This window comes from Drosophila willistoni, chromosome 3R (assembly GCF_018902025.1).
Source record: "Drosophila willistoni isolate 14030-0811.24 chromosome 3R, UCI_dwil_1.1, whole genome shotgun sequence".
NCBI lineage: Eukaryota > Metazoa > Arthropoda > Insecta > Diptera > Drosophilidae > Drosophila > Drosophila willistoni.
The window spans coordinates 17,012,831-17,021,720 of NC_061086.1; positions in this window are offsets into that span (position 1 = coordinate 17,012,831).

Genomic DNA, 8,890 nt, shown 5'->3' on the forward strand with positions numbered 1-8,890 from the left:
TCTTTGAAGTTTTTTAGCATTTTGTGAAATTAATGACTCACAGATATGTGTGAGTGTGTGTTTCTCTTCTTTTTTTTTTTTGCAAATCAATGGGAACTAGTTAGTTGTTCAGATCTGGGCCAGAGAAAAAAAAAAACAGAAAACAGAAAACCAAATAAAAATGTTCCCAAGCTTTGTTGATTAAGCACTGTGACATTTCTATCGTTGGAAATTAATGCCCGATTGATGACTGGCGATCGCCCGACGACGATGTCGCCTGTCTTCCATATTAATGGCTAGCGATGGCTTATCACACTCTCCGCTGAATTAATGCTAAATCTTGGCCAAGAAAAAGAGTTGATTTCAAGTGCAACATTGCATATTAGAGAGAGAGAGATTATCACGGCGACAGGTGACAATGACAGCTTCATTATAAAGCAATTAGTTCAATGACTGCTGTGTGTATGTGTGTGTGTGTTCATGATAGGAGTTTGGAGTTTGGAATTAATTTTTAATAGGACAGCATAAACTGCAAGTGACAGGAGTAGAAACAAGAGTGGAGTAGATGACATCCACCCACAGCAACAACAAAACTCCTTGCCTCCTGGACACAATGCACACACACAATTCCCTGCCAGCCTGCCAGTTTGTCTGTCTCTTTCTGTCTTCTGTGCCATCTATCCCTTTTCCTCTACATATTAAGCTCAGTGCGTCAAGTGTGTGTGTGTATGTGTGTTTGCCTGTTTTTCAATACAAAACAGCATGTTGAACAAGCAAACTGCAGCTTGGACTTGGAGAGCACGTTGGAAAATCTAACGAATATGTAAACGATATGCTAGAAAAATGTCAGTCAAACTGTCGCTTCCAACACACGCGCAGCTCAGCAACAACAACACCAGCAGCACCAACAACAACAAAAACTACAACATTTAGTCACTTGATGCTTATATTGAAAATTGTTTTCTGCATTGCATTTTGCCAGTAGTTGCATCCGACATGAGTATGTACACTGGCAAAAAAAAAGGCATATTTTATGCCCTATTTGAATCGTCAGACTATATATCATATGATTTTTACCTCCCTCAATGTCTTGGCTCGCAAAGGTAGCCAAGCTTTGAGTATTTGTGGCTTCAGCTCTTCCTCTATTCGATTCCATCGATTTTTGTAAGTTTATGGTGATTTTTCCAGTGTATTTTGAAGTTTTCACCTCAGCAGCGTTTTTTTTTTTGCAAAACTACAAGCAGAACCAGCTGTAGAGCTGCGGCCTGAGAGCCCCTCATAGCAGACGATGACGACGTCGAGTAAAAAATGGGGGGGAAAAAAAATCAACACATTTATGGAAATTTATTCATAGAACTTATGAAACCGATAGACAACGGCAACAACAAAAAGCGGCTGTCTGACTCTGACTCTGACTGGGTTGCAAAGTATACACACAGTGCTCAGTATAGTCAGAGAAAATATCCAGCACCAGTCGCCGCTGTTGGAGGTTGTGAGCCTGGTTTAGTTTCGTCCAACTGTATTATTTTTTACAGCCTTGATGTTCTGGGAAGGGAGGGAGGGTTGAACGTTGATATGATAGCCACAGATTGTTCCATTTACATATATATATTTCTATATAAAATTGTTTGTGCGAAATGTGAGATTTGTTTGTTTCGGGGGCAAAAGAATTGTTTGTGCTATGTATGAGTGAGTAATTTGTTGATATGTTTATTTATGTTTTCTTTTTTTCCCAGTCACTAATATATATAAATGCAACTGAAAGTGCAGCGAAACGACATCACTGCGTTGGCCTGTTGGCTAATTAAGTTATTGGCTGGTTGCTGCTGCAACGTTGGCAACTTGTTGCCGGCATTTTGGCTTGACATTCGAGTGCAATTGGCTTAATCCCTGGTAAGCTGTTGTCTGCCTCCAACTGCAGTTGTTGTCGGTACAAATAAGGCGAGTTTACAATAGTGCACCTCGGGGTCCGTACAACGAGGCAGTCATCCGCTGAACGTAGATACAAAACGACACACTGCGAGTGTGTGTGTGTGTGTGTGTGTGTGTATCCACATCCACTTGGCCTGCTGCTGTTGTTGCGTTGGCGGTTAACGCCAGTCGACTCCAGTCCCTGTTCCTGTCCCTGTGACGTTGTCTCTTCTGGCCTTTTCTGGCCTGGCCTGTACTGGGTCTCTGCCTTGTATGTTAATTTGTTTTTGGTATCTCCACTCACCCTTCATCTCTCCCTCTCTCACTCTCGCTTTGTAAACTCTTCCTCCGTTTTGGTAGTGTCTAGTTTGGGCGCGTGTCATCATTAACTTGGCTATGTGGGCTACCTTCTCTCACATGTGCTTGTTGTTGCCTATTGTTGGCTCATTTTATTTTCCTAGTCTTACATTGTCTTCTTGCATTAGCTTAACAATTGGTTAAAAATACCATTTAGACCAACTAAAAACGCTTTGACATTCCGTATTATCATTCACAAGGCGTAAGTCCCTGTTCCTGTTCAATAAATAACATTAAAAGTAAAGCAAAAATATCAATTAGAAAAGTTTTCTTACCAATTGAATTTCAATCGTTTTAAGCAAAGAATTTAACGAAATGACTTCTAAACATCTTTTATATGATCATCATGAAGTATTGAGGATGGTATAAAATTGGGATAAAGAAAAGCATCTTTGATTTTCCCACAATTTTTCACGGTTTTATTCAGGTTCGTCTGGTTTTTTTTGGACTCCCATTTAAAAAGGTCTTAACCTATCCCTTAAAATCGAGCATTGTGCTTCATTTTGCCAATCGGGAGCCATTTTGTTAACATCGATCAAGACTTTTTGTGTTTCATTGTGGTTTTATTGTGTTTTATTTTTCGCTTAGTGTCGCATAATTGCGGTTTTCCTTTGAACTGCAGCGCCTGCAATTTGCTTATCGCCACAAAATGATCTCAGATTGTTAATAGGGAGAGCTCCAAAGCGGGGAGCAGATCGGAGTGGGGGGCTACACGACCTGCATTGTTGCGGCTGTTGTTGCCGTTTGCTGTGTTCTGTTGCTGTTCGACTGGCGCTGTCGTCTTCAGTTTGCTCGAGAGTACATTTCAATTAATTAACATTCAGTTGCACATGCGCTGCGCGTACTTGCGGCAAAAGCGGATACCGAAAATTGCTGATTGCGACAGATAAACTCATTTACAGCGGTTAAATGCCACCGGCGGCGCACATAGCCAACACTTTCGGGCGGTCGTTGATTCAAAGGCAATGAAGATGAAGACGACGACGGCAACGGCAACGACCAAGAAGATGGTAATGACAATGTAGATTCCGAGATGGAGACTCGTCAGAGACAGAGCTTTTGCCGGCATATCTAATGCGCATTTCGAACTACGTACACGCCTATGCCACAAATAGGCAATACACTGAGGAAATTTTGGACGAACAGCCTTTCCATTCCAGGGAAAATGAACTGAACTTGCTTTTCTCATTTCGATAAATGATTTTTCCTATTGTAAATACTAGAGAGCTGCATGAATGGAAGCAAAGTCAAAGTCAAATGAATCCATTCGAATTGAATTCAAATAAATGAGTGACAACTACAAAATGAAATTAATGAGTGTGAGTTTGTACTTGTCATATCTCGCAAAATACGTAACTCTGTTTAATGAAAGGCAATGAATTGAGTATCAAAACATCGAATTGTACTAAGGCACTCGAATCATTAGAATTATTCGAATTGACTCATTTTCATTGGGATGTTTAAAATCAACAAAAACTAATTATTTTATCAAAAATGTATGGAAAAAAAATTCTTCTCTATCTCTGTAGGGGGTTTGAACCCGATAACAAAAGTATTGTAGTCTGAGTAGGTCCCCACTGAGCCACTAACCACTCTAGTTTTGTAGTACAGTAATCACATATAGTTAAAAAATATACAATACAAATAAATACTAAATACTAAAATCAGAATTGGAATTCGAATGCATTCGAATCATAGCAACTCATTGACTCACTTTCTAACTCATTCAATTCGTTTTGTTTCGTTTGAATGTTGTGCGACTGATTTTTACGTCGCACACTCATTTAGTTGAAGTCGATTTTCAAAGTCATTCAATTCATTTATTTGGTTTTGAATGTTGTTAACTCGAATTGATTTTTCTATCATTCATGCAGCTCTCTAGTAAATACAAAGCTCTCTCTTAAAAATCTCAACGATTTGGTGTGACAAATTTACCTGGAAACTCAAGACGCATTTTCCTTTGGGACTTATTCTTTTCAGTGTATTTCTGTAAATGAGTCTCTGTGATTGACAACCAGGTCGAGACTCATTGATTGTAATCGCTGCACACGTTTTTCTCTGGCTACCTTTTCCCTCTTTCTCTTTCTCCATCGAGCTCTCTCTTTTTTTTATATAGTTTTCCCATGTTCGTGTCCAAGGAGCTTGGCTCCTGGAAGTTGTCATGTTTCGAGATCTTTATCGGTCACATGACATTACAAATTTATGCCAAATAGTAGCCAACAACATTAGAAAAATTATTGTAATTAACGAAAAGAAGAAGAAAGATTGCTAGCTATATAAATATATGTATATATTTATGTGTGTTTGTGTGTGTGTGTGGCCAGGACAAGCCACACATGAAGTCAGCGAGCTTGGGTAAAAGAGTTGGAATTGGGAGTAGCAGTTGCAGTTGGTTGTGGTCTCGTCTGGTAATCCTTTGCACAAACAGCCAACGGCGACAGGCGACGCCAATATCCTGTGCACACACACACACACACACACACACAGGGGGAGGGAGATGAGAGCAAGCGAGAGAGATATAAACATGGAGGAGATTATGAAGGCAAATGCCCGTGTAAAATGTAAAATGTCTTAATGATAAACAAACAGAAAAGTTTTACGCCTGGTTAGGATACGCATAAAGTTTCCACACATCGTTGAAATCAGGCGAATCTAACACCCATATATGTATATACCTTCTAACCATTTTGCATTTCCCCACCTCTTCCCCACCCTTTTTACTCTTGGGTCTCTCTATTTGTGTACAAAATAAAAACGTAACTCGAATGTTGTGAACGTAGCGTATACGTAATATTTGCTTGCCCCTGTCAGAACAGTGGTAAAAAAGCTTGAAATGAAACAGGAAAATTATAATTATTATTATCATTCCTTCAAATCCAAATTGTATGTTAAAAATTCTTGAATTTGATTTCATTTGTTTTAATAAACATAGTTTAAGATATTTCTTCTACAAAAATATTCAAGAATTTATCACTTTCCTTCTTTTTTTTTGGTATTCAAAAATGCAAATTTGACTTTTTGATATATATTTTATGTTTTATTTAATGTAACCACACTGCATATTATTATTTAGTTGCTATTGGAAAAACGTATGCACAAATTCTTTATAGACGAGTATAATTTTGTAATTTGGTTTTTGTTTTTGTAGTTTTTTCTGTGTGTGTGTGTGTGTGTGTTGGTTGGTTACATTGAAATTGCATGCTGACACGCAAAGGCAAAAAGTTTGCCCCTGTTGTTGCTGTTGCTGTTGTTGTTGCCACTGTTGTTGGTGTAATGTCTTCTTATTATGCTGCGACACTAAACCCAGGGTCTGTTTTGGGTCTGGGTCTGGGCTGTGGTACGGTTAGGTTTGGTTTTTTTCTAGCTTTTCGGTTTTGGATTGGCAAACAAAGTGTCTAAGCGCGCAAAATTTGTATAAAAAATAAAATATGGTTTTCTTATCAATGGATGGGATCGTGTATGCTCGGCTAATAACATGCAATTTCCACCAACAACACCATCACACACACACGCACACATACTCAATTTTCCCAAAGTCGAAGCAAAGGAAGCAGGTGAAAAGTCTGCCATTTGCATGAACACAAACGGCAACCGACCGACCGACAACCCCCGTTGCGGAGGCTCTAAAAATAACACACACAAAAAACAGCAGAGAGGTAAAAAACACACACACACACACATACAAAGTGCGAAGGTGTTGAAAATTAGTAACTGTCGGTGGTCCGATACGTTATGAAATGATATATCTATATATGTACCTATATTTGTATAGATAGGTAACAGGGCACCAAGTGGAACTATTCAGACACTGAATTGGGCGCAGAAAGTGCTCTACTTTAATCAGTCATACGAAAGCGAAAAATAAATTTGTTACTAAATGTTCCACATTTATATACCCAGTTGGGTATTGAATGCTTTTTATTTATGTACTCAAAGCTATTCAATATCGTTTTATCAATAACTTTGTATAATATAAACAAAATGAACTACTTCCATTCATTTCTGCTTAAATAAACTTACAAAACTTCTTCAAAATATCGTTTCGATTCGAATATTATATTCATTCTTTCAAACAATATCAATTTCGATTAACTTCAACTATTTTCAGTTGCCCTAATTAACTATCTGAGAAAGATTGAATGCAATTTCGCAGTCGATTGCTCGATAAGCAATTGCTCAATTGGTTTTTGAGGTTCATTTAATCAATTGTTGAGAAAAGCCAATTAAGAAAAAAGTCAATTGCAGACCATAGTAAAGGCCGGAATTCCTCAATTCCAGCAATTTAACAGGAACCAGCAAAGTGTTAATTGAATGACCATAAATATAAGCAGCAAACAAGCAAGTCAAGCAAAGAAGGCAACAGAACGAGGCCTGAAGGAGGAGCAAAAATTACTTAATTAGTTGGCCAGATCCTTGCCAAGAAAGCAGCCAAAGAAAAAAAGAGACAGAAAAAGCAAAAGGCCAAGGCAAAAGTGTAAATTGAAATGAAATATTCATGCAGAGATTTCTTCATGCCCAAAAGAAGAAGCGATGCGACTGTTGTTTTTGTTTTTTTTCTCTCGCTCTTTTCTTGAAATGAAATCTCATTATCACCTTGTGGCATTCTTTGAATGCATTTTGGCTGCAGACCAGCTCCGCCATCACAACCGACCAGATCTGTATGCTGGGCTGGGCAGTTGCTTCACTTCGAAGTCTGAGCTAATTATCGTAATTATTGCAAATTTACAAATTGATATGAAATTGATTAAAGCCCAACGACGACGTCGACGATGGTCAGCAGGAGAAGAGCAAAAGGAGATGGAGGATATATATCTGACCGACAGGTAAAACCAGTTTTGCAAATAAAAATGAGCTTAAACTGATTTTGTTTATTTACAAAAAGAAGAAGAAAACAAACGAAAATCACAAAACTGTAAATTAAATGGCAACGCCATCACGACTGTACTTTCTACACAGATCGCTCAATTTGTCCAGAAAGAATATATATATATATATATGTGTGTTATATCCAAGTACATATATAATACTCGTAATTCTCTTGGTGAGAACAAATTTTTCAATTAAGCCATTAATTCACTTCGCGCCACACAACATTCAACACGACTCAGAGTCGAACTCACTTGCCATCGTTCATTCGCTCACACTCACAATCATCAGCCTCTTCATTCATTCTCTTCATCATCCTCTTAGTCGTCATCATGATTGTCGTTCCTTCTGTCGCATTATTTTATTAAGCTTTGCATCCAATAACAGAGTCTCTCTCTGTTTCTCCCTGTCTCTTGGTTTTTCTCCACAAATGCCTTTAGCTTCAGCTCTTTGGCCGTCTTTTGTTGCACATTTGCTTGTTGTCCACTTTTACGCAAATTTTATTCATGTTTTTTTGCCCCCGATCTACCCGTTCTATCCCCGCACTTCCCTTCTGCCTTCCTCGCTTCCTTTGTTTGCCACACATTGTAAAGTTGTCGTCACAAAAGTTGCTCCGCTTTCAACTTTTCTTTAAACCGCAAATGTCTCCCTCTCCTCTCTTCCTCGCTTATTTTTTCCAACTCTTTTGGCCTGGAATATTTTCGACATTGGATTGAGGATTAGGCAAATTGTCTTCAAATTAAATAAATTGTCTGAAAAATAGTTTTAAATTGGACGGGAAATAATGAACGAAAGAATGATAAATTCTTAAATTTTAAAAAAATAAAAACCAAAGGAAAAAATTGTTTTATGTCTTATGAGTTAATATGGGTTTAACTTTATATGATTAAGTTTAAAATGGATTATTACATATTAGATAAAACTATAATTATGTTTCAAACATTCCTTTAAATACATCAATAAGTTTTGCACTTTCAACATTTGACTAATTTAAAACTGTTTTCGTTTTATTTCTTTACAGGTAAGAATTCAAGCCAAATGCCATAAGCCTAAATCCAGCGAAAGCCTGGAGAAAAATAACATGAAAAATGAAATGCGAACGTAAGCAAGAAAATTGTTAGCCTCCCCTTTTGAATAGTAAAACTTGCTTCAGACCTGAAACTTTTTTTTTGCCACGCACTTGGCAAGAAGCGAATGGAATCAACCCCACAACCACACACACTCACACACTCACATACTCACACACTCACACCCAAAAACACATATCAAACTTACCCCAAGGACGGGGTTGTTTTTCCATTTTGAGCCATGCGCCGCTAGTTAGGAAAATTGAGAAGAAATAACAACAATGCTGAGGGGGGGGAGGAAAACAACAAGAAAGAAAAACAGGAAAATATCCACCCGGCGTCGGCGATTACGATGGTCTAATGCCATTTTTAGTTTTCCATCCATATGGGCAGCTGCCCGGCACGGGAGAGAACTAAGAGCCTGCGACCTGAGAACTCGTAACTGGACAAGCCTTATCAATGCCAATGCCAATAGCATTCTCCCAGTCCACTTTAGTCCTCCAGTCGTGAGTCCTGAGGCCAGTGCGTTGTGGCATCATTTGCTTTTTTGTGGGAGGGCGGCTTTTCATCATCGTCTTAGCTTGTTGCGTGGGTTATGGCCAACCAACTTATCGCCAACCAAACAGAAATCGACTTTTGTTTCACTACTACTCCCCTGAGACCCTGAGGGGCATAGAGAAAAAAATCTCTGTATCTAGTGGGTGTTAAAG